This window comes from Apostichopus japonicus, chromosome 3 (genome assembly GCF_037975245.1).
Source record: "Apostichopus japonicus isolate 1M-3 chromosome 3, ASM3797524v1, whole genome shotgun sequence".
In the NCBI taxonomy this organism is placed as follows: domain Eukaryota; kingdom Metazoa; phylum Echinodermata; class Holothuroidea; order Aspidochirotida; family Stichopodidae; genus Apostichopus; species Apostichopus japonicus.
In genome coordinates this window covers 15371957-15388093 of record NC_092563.1, presented here as the reverse complement: position 1 = coordinate 15388093, position 16137 = coordinate 15371957, and the positions used below count along the sequence as shown (strand labels likewise).

Here is a 16137-nt window from a genome sequence, read left to right as displayed (position 1 = left end):
TTGCCAGATCTCTTTTAATCAGCATTTTTTTTTTCTGTGATGGGAGTCGCATATGATCCCTTTAATGCGAGTTTCGATATCCTTTTATTTGACATTTCACATTATTAAACGGAAATTGAGAACATCGGTGTCGGCGAAGGCAATTTGTACATTAAAAGTTACCAAAGAGGAAATGTATTCGGATGTATGAGCAGAGTGCAACAGAACAAGTGAAGGAAGAGACAGGAGGGTCACCCAAACAAATAAATTGGTCCCTTTTACACAGGTGGGGGGGGGTGGATTTACCACTCTGGCTGTAACTTTAGAGAGACTTTTATCAACCAACGACAAAGACTATGTCGATGTACTGGACCCCTTCCTACTAGAAAAGGTTAACTTTGTTTTCGAATTGACCTAGCTGCAACTTGCTGCAACAACATTGGGTATAAAAGAAACAAATCTAATATATCCTGAAATAATTCATAAACTGAGATTTCTTCTTTTTATAATGCATCAGTTATGTAAACAAAGAATGTGAGGGTGTGATGTAGGTAGAGAACGGGAAGGGGGGTTCCGATTTTGTTTTAGATGGAAGTAACAAAAGCTGACCTTAATTAATATGGTACTACTACGTTATTCGAGCAGGAAGGGAGAACACCTTTGTAATGTAATTTTAGGGCAACTATGTGTGATTCCGAATTCTCCTGCTGTAAAATCTTCCACTTGATCGGACAAAAAAACAGCAGCAAATGTTGTCAACAATGTCCGTTAAAAGATGATATTGTATTCCTCTTCTTTTTAAATTATTAAAGAAACATCCTTACCGGTAAAGAGCCTTAACCACAATAATCAGGCTAATTGTTTATTCAATTTAGTTTTCAAGGTCAAAGAAGTGCAAGTCGCTTCAACAGAAAGTTGTCATGGTGGACTGATTGATTATACTTGATTGTAGTTTCATCACCTTTCATTTAAAGTTGAGAATTTTTGACAAGATTGTAGCAAATACGACACGAAATGCTGCTGAATATATAGAAACTGCATATGAAAACTTCCCCCTCCCCCACCTCCCAAGAAATGGGAGTCTTCTGGTTTGTAGACAATTCTACAACTATAATAACCTGATAGGCTGGCATATGGAAAACATTCTTGTCAACAGTGTACAGACAAGTTATAAACATCACTATCAAACAATGTTTTCCTGAATGTCTGGCCCATAATTGTTCAGGTTTCTTGCGTACTCTTAATGTGAACATGTTAAAATATCAAACAAGTTGCAGGATGCCCCCTTGAAAGAGAACTAGACTTAATGAGGTCTGTTTCAAATGTGTGTTTGTAGGGGCAGGGGTGGGAAGGGGAATAAGGTGTATGGCAGGTGGGACAACAGAAATAGGGAATGTGTGGCAATACAAATGTTGGGGTGGGGGGGATGAGGTGTATGACAGGTGGGGCAACAGAAATAGGGAATGAGTGCAGGTGTGGCTACACAAATGTTTGGTGGGGGGGGTGAGGTGCATGATAGGTGGGACAACAGAAGTAGGGAATGTGTGTAGGTGTGGCTACACAAATGTGTGGTGGGGGGGGGGGGGGGATGAGGTACATGATAGGTGGGGCAACAGAAGTAGGGAATGTGTGCAGGTGTGGCTACACAAATGTTGGGTGGGGGGGCTGAGGTGTATGACAGGTGGAGCAACAGAACTAGGGAATGTGTGCAGGTGTGGCTATACAAATGTGGGGAGGGAGATAGGGCATATGCATGCAGGTGTGGCTATGCAAATGTGTGTTGGGGGGGGGTGAGGTGAATGCAGATGGGGCTTTTCAAATGTGGGAATTAATGGCATCGTAGTAAATCATATTATTGCAGTGAGCTAAAGAATTTGTTCCAATGAATAAAACATTCAAAAGTACAATCTGAACGTTGAAGTGAGGGCGCTATGCCATAACATCAGACAACTTTGGAACTTTGTCTCAAGAGCAGATGTTGAAGTGAAGGTTTCACTCAACCGACTGGATTGTTAAATTTGAGGATGAAATGGTTTAGCGGCCAAATTAGGAGAGATTAGCTGGAAACTGCTCAAATTGGAACGTGACTGAATATGATATGAATAGTTAGAGCGTACTTGAGGCCGTACCATTTCATCTAAATTAAGGTGACCAGACGTCCCCGATTTTCGGGGACAGTCCCCGATTACAGTGTGCTGTCCCCGATGAACAAGTGTCCCCGAAAATGTCCCCGATTCGTCAAAATGTTCAGGAATTTCGAAAATATCCCACATTATTAGTAAAATAATTGTCAAAACAAAATTTAGTGAAGTGTGCAGTCGCAGAACGGAACTAACCAGTATTTCAGGTGGGCCATTGTAAAGTGGAATATGCTAGATGGATCTAGCCTAGCACTCTTTCGTGAAGTAAGTAAATTTCATCTAAGAAAAAGATACATTTTTGAAAATAAAATTGATTTAAAAAGTGCTTCTAAGTATCACCATTTTACATCTAAGCACCTTAGGCACCCCCTCCCCTTAGACCCCTCCCCATATCAGTCACACAATAAATGTCCCTGATTACAGTCAGGCAAATATGGTCACCTTAATCTAAATTGCATAAAACCACTTGTTTAAAGGTACAATTAAGGTACGTAACTTGCTGGTGTTTGATGCAGGGAATGAATTGTTACGGTACAGAATATTGGTTACAATAAAGGAAGAGCCAAAGGTGACCTGCCAGTACCATGGGGGTAGGAAGCTTCCAAAAAGTGAGGGGGGGGGGCACAACATCAGAGGGGCACTTTCTCATTCCACAGCCACCATTCGTTATGCTATAAACCGATACACACCGGCCAAATCACTTAAATATATATGATGTGTTAGTATGCTATCAATACTATTATGGTGCACATGAATGATTAAAATAAAAAATTAAAATTAAGATATCCAAAAGACAGTTCTTCATCAAAGGGGCACATTTTATTTGCCAGTTGGACACATTTGCTATTTTAGGAATAAGTGGGGGCATGTGCCCCCAGTGCTCCCCGGCTCCTACCCCCTGCCTGCTAATAGGTCATCCCTCCCCCTCCCCCCTCCCCCTAAAGACAGAATTCTAGCTCCACCCCTGCAATACCTAACTGCTGAAAGCATCCATGGAGCAATCCTGGCTGCACCTAATTGGAACGTACTTTGAGATGGAATCACGGGTCTAGGTTACCGAGTCATAGCTTCCTCCAATTCTTCCGCAGCAAACAGATAATAGATCGGTAAACGATGTTATTTTAGCAGAGTTAGTTTTCCTGTAAGAATTAGGAAGTTCTGAATTACCGAGGCATAAATCCTGTTACCTGGATGTGATATGAGATGCCGCATCCTCCCCCCCCCCCCCCCCACACCACCCGAAGTAGGTCGTCAGCCAGATCCACGCTTCGTCGGATCTGGGGTCAAGATTCGTCATTTGCCAAATCTATCACAACAACGAGGATATGGCGATTTCTGCAGAAGCATTCAGTAATTTGAAATCAAGACGTTTTAGTGACTACACTTACAGTGAAGGTAAACTTAGATCAAGGATATACCAGTCACAAACTGTTTATAACTTTGAGGTATAAATATTTGTCAAAGTAATTTGGAAAATTGCATAGAGCAAATAAATCAGGAATTTAGAAGACTGATTTGGAAATCATCAACGAAACGTTGGAAAGAGCTCGTGACCCGAGAAATATAGGTACCCTGGTCTGGAAAGCTTCGACAGGTGCAAATCTAATGGGACTTTCAAACTATATCCAGGATTAATTGTTTAAAATATGTTTAAAATATCAATTCATTACGTTCCTCTGTGTTCTTAAATCACAAAACTTTTGTCTGCAGTGGTTAATAAATTTTAGGGAGGCAAACTTTGTTGCAGTGGTTAATACTTTCAGAGTGTGAATGAGCATATTACTGTATGTACCACATCAACCACTTTGAGTGGAAGGTATCAATTATGCGTGATATCGCATGATGGTTTGGACAGAATCATGCAACCACAGGGCCGGATGATATTGGGGGATGATTGACAACAATGAGCAATAGTCTAGCTGGCAGCCTCCCCCCGCCCCCCAACCCCCTCCCATCCACCTCCCTCATCTTACATCTGTGTCCAGATCTTTTAATCAACAATTCCTTAATATCAACTATAATTTCCTGCTCACATAAACCCTTTCAAAGAAAAGTCCAAGTGGTCAGAGGCAAAATCAACGTAAAAAAAAAGACTTTTGTTTTAAAATTCAGCCTCGTTTTAGATGCAAGCTATCTAGGGTTGAAGAGCCATCAAGAGGGAAAGACCTCCTTTTCAAACTCCTAGCCAACTTTTCATTTGTGATACACCGCTAGAAATTAGATAGCTTTCAGTTTTAAAGTAGCATTTTGCGTTTTGTCACTGCTTTCTACTTTTTGGCCAAGTCCATCAAGTTTTTTGCATATATCAATCACAAAACAGCAAACTAAGATATAAGCCAAGTTTTTCCCCTGCCAAAAGCGTTAATTGGCAAGTAATTAAGGACACTTGCAGATAATGAGAAAAGTGTCCTCCGACAAATTACACATTTAATATTAATCGCACACAGTTCCCCAACCCACTAGTTTGAATTCAACCAATCAGAGATGCAGGTTTAGTAATGAGCCATTGCTAAAAATAGATTCAAAACGTCGAGTTGGTAACTTGGTACAACCAGCTCCCTGGTAATCTAACAGCTCCCTGGTACAACTGCCATAGTCAATCTACACAAATTAATGACGTTCGTAGCTTTTAAATATTTATATTATGGGCGAGGTTTATTTGGTTCCCAACGGAAAATATCTTCAGGAAAAACAGAGTTGAAAGTTGTAAATTTTTCGACTTTTTTGCTACCATTTGAAGTAAGATTTGAATAGATAAGCTAGTTATGTATGTCGTTATGGCATCGTGGAATCAGTGAGGTTGAGAAAAACCCATAGAAAAGGATGCAAAATGCTGCTTTAAGCACTTCCTTTATTCACGCAAGTTGCAAATTCCAAGGCCTTTTTTCCATTTTCCCAGGTACCTGCCAACAGGAAGAGATTTGTTCTTCCCCTTTCCGTACAGATGCAGGTGTATCTGAAATATTACAAAAGTCCCAGGATAATTTTAATAGCTTTGGTTAAGTCTTAATGGTATAGTTGATCTTCCTTCTATATCTCTTCGTTATAGTCGCATGTTAGCTTCAGATGGCTTAATCCCACGGATTAGGGATAATCTCCCATTTCGCTCTAAAAGGGGAGAGAATTTACCTCCAAACAACACCGTTAACATTTGCTAAAACAATCTCTTTTGATTATGTGACCGAATGCGGCTTAAACTATTTAAGATTGATGGATTAAAGTAAGTCATTAACCAACAGATAAAATTTAAAAAAACGGGATAATGGCATGTATGATTTACAAAGTAGCACACTCTAATAACATTTGCTTCATTTGACCTCTCTGTGGTTTGCAGCAGGGCTGTCTAAATCTCAGAACCCTTTTCTATCGATGGACAAGACCAGTCCTTTAGTGATGACATTGTGAAGACAGCTCAATATCCAATACAGTTTTCACGTTTTAAAACATCTGACTTCATTAAAGGCATTCAAGACTCGCCCCAAACCGCGTGCCGCCCTCTAAAAAAGTTAACTTTCCGTTGCTTGCAAGTGTAGTTTTTTTCTTGTCCTGAGATGTCTATCGCTGTATCGATTGTACACTGTGCTGTGGGTTTTGACCGCAGCTGTATGTATTGAGTGTACACTAGTGTCTAAGTACCGACCGGTAGCAAGCTGTGTGTGATCGATGGTGGTGTCTAACACTTCTATTACACCTCATTTGAAACTAGGTCAGATTACCGGCATAAGATGTTTCTTTGTGTGCCGATCTTCACTCCCTTTAAGGCCGTCTACTACTTTTATTCTTTTCAACACTCCTATGAGGAAACAAAACTATATATGGGATAAGTACTACATCTTATGTCTTGCCAGATATGTTACACTACCACAAAAATCAATCTCTAACTCAGAAAGGGAAAAAAATCACTTTACAAGAAGAAAGTATAAATTGTACAAAGTCTTAGTTAAAGGTAGTCAGTATAGGCCCCAAATTATAGCACGCTATAAGTGCTAGAAGTTTTCAAAAAGTACTTTCCTGGAGGTCTTTACTCTCCAAATTGTTCTCATACATAACACTGAAATGTTCACCGAGATCAACTAAATATACTGCTTTCAGAATTAAAACAGTATGTAAGATCAAAATTTTGCACCAATTTGATTGGTGACTATTTTGTTCTGATAAGGTTGATCTGTCAACGTAATATGATGCTTTTTTTCCCTTTTTTTTTGGGGGGGGGGGGCAATTTCAAGTTTCACAGTTGGTGAATTTCTGCTCTATTCAGAGAATGATATGATTGTACAACTACTATGGACACACTAGCCAATATTCGGTACATTTGTTGTGTGTTATAATCTCGTTCAAACTTTGTGGAAATTTTTTCAAAAACCCCTTTTTGTTTCCAAGATATACACATTTAAAGATTTCATAAATCTGGAAAACCCATTAAATACATGCAAACTATGACGTAGAATGTTATGTTCATCAAAATTTTGTATTTTAGCCCTTGATAAGTTAATCCCTAATTACAAGCCCACATATATCATTGAATAATGTGACATTCCTCTTTTCAAAGAAGACAATAAAATATTTCCAAACAATTGCCTTAGGCCACATACCTGTATTCAGGGTCCTTGAAACAAAGGTTTTAAAAACAAAGGAATAACACTTGATACCAGAAAATTAGGCAGCCACTCCCTTTGCATTATCAATGTGCATAAATTAGCTAATGTTTCTTCATAAATAAAGTTAGAATTAAGAAAAGACTTGTAACATCTTCAATCTTTGATGGATTTTGATGGGAGTTGCAGCTATTTTCATGATTTCTCAGGCCTGTTAGAGTGATTAGGACAATGTGGTTCATAGGTGTCGTAGACTTTTAATGTTGCATTTCTGCATTGACTTTGCCACAATCTGACAGATTTATCCCAGTAGCTAAAGGAAAGATCAAAAAAAAAAAAATCTAGAAAGGCAATAACATCGACACCCATATTGGACCAGGAAAGATGAATAGTTTGGGAATGAAAATATTAAAACTGTGGGGGAACAATTTTTCTGAATTGGTTTTTCAATTTCAGAATTAATTGGTAAAGAGATTTCTCACTTTTTAAAGGCATTGAAGACACGCCCCAAACCGCGTGCCACGCTCTGAAAAAGTTAACTTTCCGTTACTTGCAAGTGAAGTTTCCTGCTTGTCGCTACAAAATGCAGAGAGTAATGAAACATGATACCTTGTTATCTTTAGCTGGACCTGAGATGTCCATCGCTGTATTGTTTTTACACTGTGCTGTGGGTATTGACTGCAGCTGTATGTACTGACTGTACACTAGTGTCTAATTACCGAAGGTAGCAAGCTGTGTGCGTATTTTCTGGGATCCATGGTGGTGTCTATAACACTTCTGTTACACCTCATTCGAAACTAGGTCAGATTACTGGCAATAGACGTTTCTTTTTGCGCGAGTCTTCCACCCTTTAAGTAAGGTCAAATGGTTGACACTATACAAGTATTTAAACTGAGCTGTATCCAAATTGTGTAAATGATAGTACATGAATCGGTGGTCAGGGTGTCTTTTACAAGAAAATGTAGATTTATACCCCACAATTTTTCATTTCGTTCTACTTTCTCATTCTTAAAATTTATCTTTGTATTTTTGGAAAAAATTAATTATAAAGTAAACATGACTCTGAAATGAATTAATTTTGCAAACTTCTTCTTCTTAACTCATTGAAAAGTTTCCTAAAAAATATTGACGTTACAAATGAGTAAATTTCCAAATATCTGGAAAATACTAGCTAGAGAAATTTGCATCTTTGCATCTGACAAAATAATACTGAATTAAGTAATGCCTATGTGACAAATTATATTCTTTAAAAGGTTGTTTGGTTGAAAACCCTAGTTCTGTAGTACTGTAGGACTCAAAGATAACCCCTAAAAATTGATCAAATGAATGGAAAACATGAGTGGTTTTGGTGTACCCAAAAAACTGTTTTACTGCTACGGAACTGAACAGTCACTTTAAGATGTAATCCCAGGTATGTAAATCAAGATTTGACCGGCAGCAGTGTGCACAAAGGCAATCATTAGGCACTACTAGATTCCATGCCAACTATTTTTAGTAAATTCCATTTCGACCCCATAAACTGGGCTTGTTGAACCAATCTGGATGATTAGGGTAATATAGTAATGGGAAGGACAGAGCTATATAATGACCATTTGGACAGGTGTGTAATTCTCTCAGGGGGGGGTATCTACCCTCTAGGTCAGTTACCTTAGCTACTTGACCCAGAATATCAGCGCATAAAGGGCGGGCATAATTATTTCAAAAATATATATTGACTTTTGCGGTGTTAGCAATTTAAAAAATTTTGTGTTTACTTAGAACATAATAAGTGGATAGTACTTGAACCACACTACAGTACATAACAATATTTCCCATTATTTTTTAAGATTAGAAGTACTGGTAACAAGTAAGTTGATATTACTTGAACCACACTACATAACATCCTTGACAGATACGACATACATGTGTATATCCTAAGAAATTATTTATTGAATAAAGCAAGACTAGAATAAAGAAAAAAAGAAATCAAAAAAGAAAGAAAGAAAGAATTAAAATAAAGGAAACCATTGTGATAGAAAATGATAATAAATGTAAAATAAGAATGATTAGTTGTGGTAGCAGCCAGACAGACAAAACAATCAAAATAAGAATTTGTTATTTCTTATCTTGTGTTCCCTGGGTCCCCTACTTTGGCTTAGGGACCAGGGCTATACCCCCCACCCCAACATCATTTTCACCTCAACTTTGTCAGCCCTGCTCATAGCATAGCTTTCAGCCATGAGAATCCATTAAGTCAAAACCTGTAATATCTCTAAACGCTATTTACTCGGATAATTTATTTTGTGAGCTTTCTATGATGAGATGAGAAGTAAAATTTGGGCAGGAATTTAAAAAAAATTTGATTCACAAAGATTCACAGTATCAAGCAGATTAACAACGAAAAACACAAAGGGAAATAAAAGAATATAAAAGTAAGAATGAGAAATAACTGGTTAGAACATGATTAGAAACATTCATTTCAGGAATATAAGTCCTTAGAAAGCCAACTGATTTTCTCCAGTGCTTAGTGTGTCGCGATCCCTATACAATGATTTTCTTAGTCACTAATCACAGTACTCCATTGCTCAGTTGGTTGAGCACCAGACTTGTGCTACTGAGGTTATTAATTCAAGTCCCATTATAGCCAATTATTTTTTCATTGCTCTTTCAAAATTTACAGCCATGATAAAATATTTCATTATCAAGCAGATTCTGTTCCGTTGTTAATCCCAGTCCAAACTATACACTGATTTTTTTGTTTAAGGTACTAAATTTTGCTGATAATGGACAGAAACGTTCTTTTCTTCAAGTATTTTCTTAAAGATTTCCTCTTAAAAAGATGTTACAACATTTTTGACCTAGAGTGTTGACATAAAAACACAAAGTGTTTTATACCGTGCCTGCTCAGGATGTGAGATAAATGATGAACTTACAACGATGACGACTACCGCGGACGATTGCAACATGGTGATTCTCCCCGGTTCAAAGACTTTTTGACGGACAGAGAAGGATTGGTCCAGGTGACAATTTAATCAGATCCACTGACCTGTTTTTATATCTCTATAATGATCCAATACTTTATACTTGACAAACAATCTTAAATCCATAACATCCACTCTCTCCCTCTCAGTGCAACGACCACCACAAATGTGAACTTGATTTCTGCAAAACAAGAAAAAAAGGAAAAACAAGGAACCGTTCCTTCCGCTCGCTGCTCGTATATACACTCTTGAACTTTCATGTCGGAGTCCGAGGAGACTTGCCATAGTGTTTGTAGGAAAGTATCTAATGTACTTCAATTCACATAATCCAGGATTGCATTTCAGAATGGATGGTAAAAAAAGAATGTCTAATGACTGGTAACTGCTTATAGTATAAATTGTTTGACAAACTTGACAATTTGGATTCAGTAAAACACTGCCGTAATCACAGAATGTTATGATATACAAATATACGTTGCAGTCGGCAAAAACTTGAATTTTCTCTACATGCCAAATAATTTTTCATATTTATTTTGATAAATCTGTAATAACAAGCAGTATCTTTTCCCTAATTCTAAAGGAAATACGGCGTTGGCAGTAAACATCATCAGGCTGGTAATCTCAATTCATTTCTCTAGAAGGGATTGATCTATTAAGATCCTCCCAATTTCTCCAGTGTTGACTCTTTTGAGGAATGATGAAAACTTGCTTGTTCTTTACTGATATTTATCATGATCAGAGTTTTTCTTTTCAAATTTGTCTAGTTTTTTTTTTCGAGAATGATTTTGTAGATCTTTCATACTTTTATTCTCTTTTTATATCCTCATTCTATAGAGCTGTTAGAGACTGATAACATTTTATGAAATATACAAACACCAAAACTGATGATGGCATTATTATATAACTTAGAAGAAAAAAGAGAACTTTAAGCAAAGAGAAAAAGAAATTAAATACTTAAAAACATTTGTACAATATTTTGCAAAACTTTAAACTGATGTCAGGCAGAATTCTTTTTTTCATCCCAAGGATGGACAGACTATACTGTTTTGTCTCTCTCCCAACCCCCCACCCCCCTCCTCCATTGACGGTCGATATACTTGTTCACTTATTTAAAAAAATTATTACAGAATTATCAAAGAAAGTATTACTGAAGGTAATGATACACACCAACAAAAGAAACAGCCAAAAAATGATGTTAATGCAAATGTGAAAATTTTCACATGAGATGAATGCCAACTGTTACCAGTAATGGACAGATTCTCAGGTTTGTTGAATTGAGACAGACCCTTACAAAATTGCTGTATAGATATTCTGTATTTTTTGTGATTATGAAAGGGAGTGGATTCTAGCAAGCTTGTCCATTGCTTGTACTGTAAGACTACTCTGATACATGTATACCTGTTCAATATCTATAGTTGTAGAGAAATAGCTAAGACTGCAGATTATCTGACTCCTATAGGCCTGTGTAATATGGATCCTTAAAAATTTCCAATTGATTTACCCATGTCAGATTTTAGAAAGCTTCGTCACTTGGAAGTTGGCTGAATACACAGAGGTTAAACTTGCAATCAATTAAATAGTTGGCCGTGGCTATTCTTACGACTAGTCGTAACAATTATTTATAAACTATTCTTATGACAAAAGGCGAATTCAAGCGCAGTAAAGTAAATAAAGCAACTGCGCATGTAGTAGGGGTAACCCTAACCCTAACTTTAACCCTAAACCCCAATCCTAACACTAACCCTAACCCGAAATTATTGTTAATCCTGGTCGTAAAAAATAGTTCTCCTGTCATAAAAATAGCAACTGTGCATGCGTAGTCGGAAATTATTCTTACGAACAGTCGTAAGAATAGCCACTTTGTAAATAGTTGGGCTTAGTCAAGATATTTTATTACAAACTTGCCAAAAGTTAGTTTTTATCAGTAGATAATTCAGAGAGAATTCACACTTTCAAGTACTGCACTCACCAAAGAAATCAAAGAATTTTAGTTTGGGATATCATTTGTAGGCCCAGCTGATGAAAAAGCTACCTTAGGCTAATGAAGCCTACATTGATGTATCTTTGGCCTGGCTAGCATTATGCTAAGCCTATTGTGATATTTGTAACATATTAGAACCAGACGATAGGCTTATCTCTTATTTTAACCCTGTCAGGCCTAACTGTTACTAGTTCTGTGCTTGTGCCACTGTCAGTCTGTTTAAGTATTAGAAGTAATAATTAATACTTAATAGTGTCACAGCTATAGGCTACTTACACAAAGACCAAGCCCTAACTGTAGGCCTAGGCCCTATTGTATCTGGCTATGGACAATGTTTAAATGTAACTTGTAAGGCTTTACTTCAGATCTGTGGAATGCTTACGATATGCATAATGCCTAGAGGCTAGGCCGAGTAAAATATTCTATGGCTTAACGAGACTTTGCCAATTGTTTTGTAGGACGGACAACGAAAAAGCAAAGCTTACTGGTGCACATTTTCTGTATTACCACCGTTTGGACTATGTTCGCTAGTGTCACATGAAACATAATAACATCCATTAGTCAGTGGAAGGAAGTTGATATACTAGAAATAGCCTTAAAACACGACCAAAGTCTCCACACCTAGTAATAGTATCTCACTTGTCGGCAGAATCTCGCGTGAAACTTTGACAGAGGTGATGGCGCTCTATCAGATTGCCAGTATAGATATTTAGACGTTGCGAAGCAACCGATTAGCACCATCGTGATCCCAAGTATCACACCTCCCTGTGTGGTGTTCGCAATCTCAACCAAGTGGTTCATGGACAAGGAGGACATGAAAGGAAAAAGCACCCAAATTACACCACGATTAACATTTGCTTGAAATATCACATTGGCTTAAAGTTATGGTGTACATGCCGGGGCAAGTTTTTATTTAGGGGTATACTTTAGGGAGGAATAGGTTTGTTGAAGTTATGGACTTCCGGCTTGTGGTATGGGGTCTTGGGGAATGGGCCATTAGGAACATTTGAATTTAATACATTTTAGTTAAAATAATACATACTTATTATTTAACAAACATGTCATAATATTGATCCGTCGAGGGGGAGTGGTGTGAGTGTGTGTGTGTTGGGGGGGGGGGGGGGAGGGGACGCGTATACTGTGCTACATACGGATTGATATAGTGGACATGCATAGATAGTAATGCTAGATGCTAGTACTAACTACTATTAACTACAATACAGTTCACGGAGGTTTTTTCTCCCTAAACGATACAAAAGTAGAGATCATACAGTTAAATGAGACCAAAATGATAAAATCAAAAGTAGAATTACAAAGTTAATATTTAAAAAAGAAACATAACCTGTCTGGTTTGGGAATTAATGAGCAACGTACCTACCTTCTGCCTCAACATAATTATGTAGCCTACCCGTAATCTTCCACGTAACATTATCTTGAAAAGTAGAGTGCAGGTCCCCCTATCATCACCCCCCCCCCCCCATACAACCACTCAAACACACTCCTTTATTCCTTCTTTACACAATATTTGCTTCCCTTAATAGGTACTACAATGATCAACTTTGTCTTTAGTTCAGCAATAGGCTTTGAGCACTGAATGCAAAAAAAAAACTACATGTGACACTGTACGTTCAATGAAACCGACATATGTCAATTTAAGTCGACATTATGTCGATTTTCATGACTTATGGCACATTAGAGCGCACCATGCATATATTTTCATGGATGTTAGATCACGTGGAATTCGGATCCAATTTTGAGACCGACAAGGTGAGGATAATGATGACGACAGATTTATTGATTTTTGCTTCGTGAAAATCCGTAAGTGCACAGAGCAGTTTGATAAAAATTCGTTAAAATGATCGGATAGATTTACTATCCTTATAACGGAAATGTCCCGCTCCTCCTCAACCCCCCCCCCTCCCCTCCATCAGACGTCAGACACACTTCTTTATTCCTGCTTTACACAATATATGCTTGGTACTACAATTACCAACTTTGTCTCTAGTTCAGCAATAGGGTTTTGAGCACTGAACTTTGAGAATATGTAAAAGCCCCTGCCCATCCCCCTCCTTCACTGCCATCACTTTTCAACCAAACCATCATCCTGTTTTATAAACATCTTTGTAACGTAACAAACGCATGTCCCAAAATTTTGTCCAATTCCGTTTACTAATTTGGGGATATCCGTCAACCAAACAAACAAACGCACAGGTCCCTTACATAAAACAGATAGTCGCTAAATACGTATATTAGTATGGACATATTTAGCATCCGTACAGACATCGTTTTTTCTTCTCTTATTTAATTTTCATGGCAATGTTTCTTCCTGTTTTATCTTAGGTTTTCAATACTAATGTATTAATGTGATCATTTAATGGCTATTTAGTGGTGTTCCATTTATAAATGCAATAGTATTTAACATAAATCGGGCGTTTTATTTCCCGTATATTTTCACGTTAGGCTCTCTAGTTCACAGTGAATGATCGAAGATAACATTAGGTTCAAATATTGGCAAACAGAACCCCACAAGTCCATCTCACACGTATACACAAACGAACAAGTTTCTACGGTGTCCTATATATGCCATAATAGTTAATGATAGTTCACCTTGTCATTTGTTATCCTTGTTCATGTATTATTAACTATACGTTTTACGTTTTCCTTTAATGTCTTCTTGTTAAGTCGTTCGTGCTGTGCTTGTTCTTGTTCTTTTGGTTTGTTTCATTGTTTATATATTGGTGTCTTTTACGAGGAACGCGGCAACTGCAGATTGCGAACTCAAAACATCCATTGGCATTTACGTGATCAAAATGTGAAATGTATCATGTCTATTTTCCTTTAATTAAATCAGGCTAACTAATTTAAAATATTAAAATTAATTGCTTGCATAGTTGTTTTGTCTACCTTGTCATCAATTAGGCTGTTAGGAACGTGAAAACAATACGATCAAGTATTATTTTTACAGCGCAAAATAAGAAATTTCATAAAATTGAAGCTTTCCATTTCATCAACGAGGCCTGAATCGGGGAAAAAGAAATAAATTTTTACCATCCTTACCGTAACCTTGTAGGTTTATACATCAAGTATTTACATACTTTATATTCATATAGAGAAGAATCGGTTTGAAGAAAATGTCATTATTATAATTATTACGTAACAAAAAAGAAGCCCCGCTTTGTCATTTTAAATAATTTATATGTCTACATACTGCAGGTTTCAACTACTTTCGTTCAGTTTTGGGTCTGAATAATAATACGAACATATACTGATAAATTAGGCTTCATTTGCTGAAAGCAAGCGGCCAGTTTCTTTATTGTAATTTAGTGTACTATATATGGGCATCCTGCGTTGTGGAGCAAATTCATTTAACATTGAAGCACTAACTATTCAGCAAAAATTATATCATAAGGCGTCAGATGTATCGAGCCCCTTTCTGCATATATAATACCAAACGCAGGCGCGTATCCAGGATTTTCTAACCCGGGGGCGCGAATTACTATCTAAGCGGAGCGCCACCATCGGTTGGCGCGGAGCGTACAAGAAAATTTCTGGTTTTGATACCCCCCAGATCACCGGAAATAGCACTTCTCGGGCTTGAAAATGACCAACCAGATGTACACTTTTGCCTGAGAACCAAGTATTTCCCAAAAGTTTTTTCCATCCATAACCGTTTTGAAGATTGTCACCAGTCACACATTATGTTCGACCTCATTGCATGTCCTATGGATGATTGCTTTTGTAGGTGATTCTACGTCACGGCCCACAATATCCGAAAGCCCCACTTTTGAAGGTTTTAAGCCCATTATTTGTTGAGAATTTGAAAATTCACATTTCTCGTGAATAAAAATCACTTGAAAACATACCCATAATGTTGCACAAAATTCAATCTAAGGACAACCAATATAGAAAAACTCCTTGAACCCCTAATATACAGGTCAAAATTGCATGAGTAGAGGAAAGTATGATGAAGAATTAATGTTGGTGAGGAAATTTTCGAAAATTCCGACACAGTTAATTTATTGGTGTAGAAATATTGCAACCTCTTTTAATGGCTATTATGAAACTTGGTTGAAGGAAATGAAAAATAGCAGATATTTCCGATATCAGGTATATCGAAACCGAGCACTACACACATAGGCGTAGGTCCCGTAGGAGGCGGGCTGCAGCCCCCCCCCCCCCCCCCCCGCAACCAAATTTTTCCCATTTTTCGGGCACCTACTGCATGAAAGAAACATAAATAGCAACGAATAGCTTAAAAATGATATCCTTGGTAATTAAAATAAAGTTGTAAGCTTGGCCGACATTACTACTGTAAAAGAGAGTTTTGATATAGATGGATCTGTATGCTTTTTCTCCATCTACATAAGACATTTGGTTGTTTACATTAGCATCCGTCGGTATACTGTGCAACTTTGACGGACCGTGCGGTACACGATGCCATGCAATGTAATGACCGATGCTTGCTTATATGATATTGGCAT

General features: G+C 37.5%; 1 long non-coding RNA gene across 2 annotated transcripts in view; it reads right to left on the bottom strand.

The window, feature by feature from the left end:
- LOC139964645 (uncharacterized) overlaps positions 1-12428 on the bottom strand; it is a 35887-nt gene extending 23459 nt beyond the window's left edge. The window contains exons 1-2 of one of the 2 annotated variants that reach the window (XR_011792048.1): positions 12142-12428; positions 9628-9856 (exon numbers count right to left, since the gene is read on the bottom strand). This is a non-coding gene — a long non-coding RNA (uncharacterized lncRNA). The remainder of the gene's footprint in view (positions 1-9627; positions 9857-12141) is intronic. The other variant, XR_011792049.1, reaches the window with a different exon arrangement.
- Positions 12429-16137: the final 3709 nt, after the last annotated feature.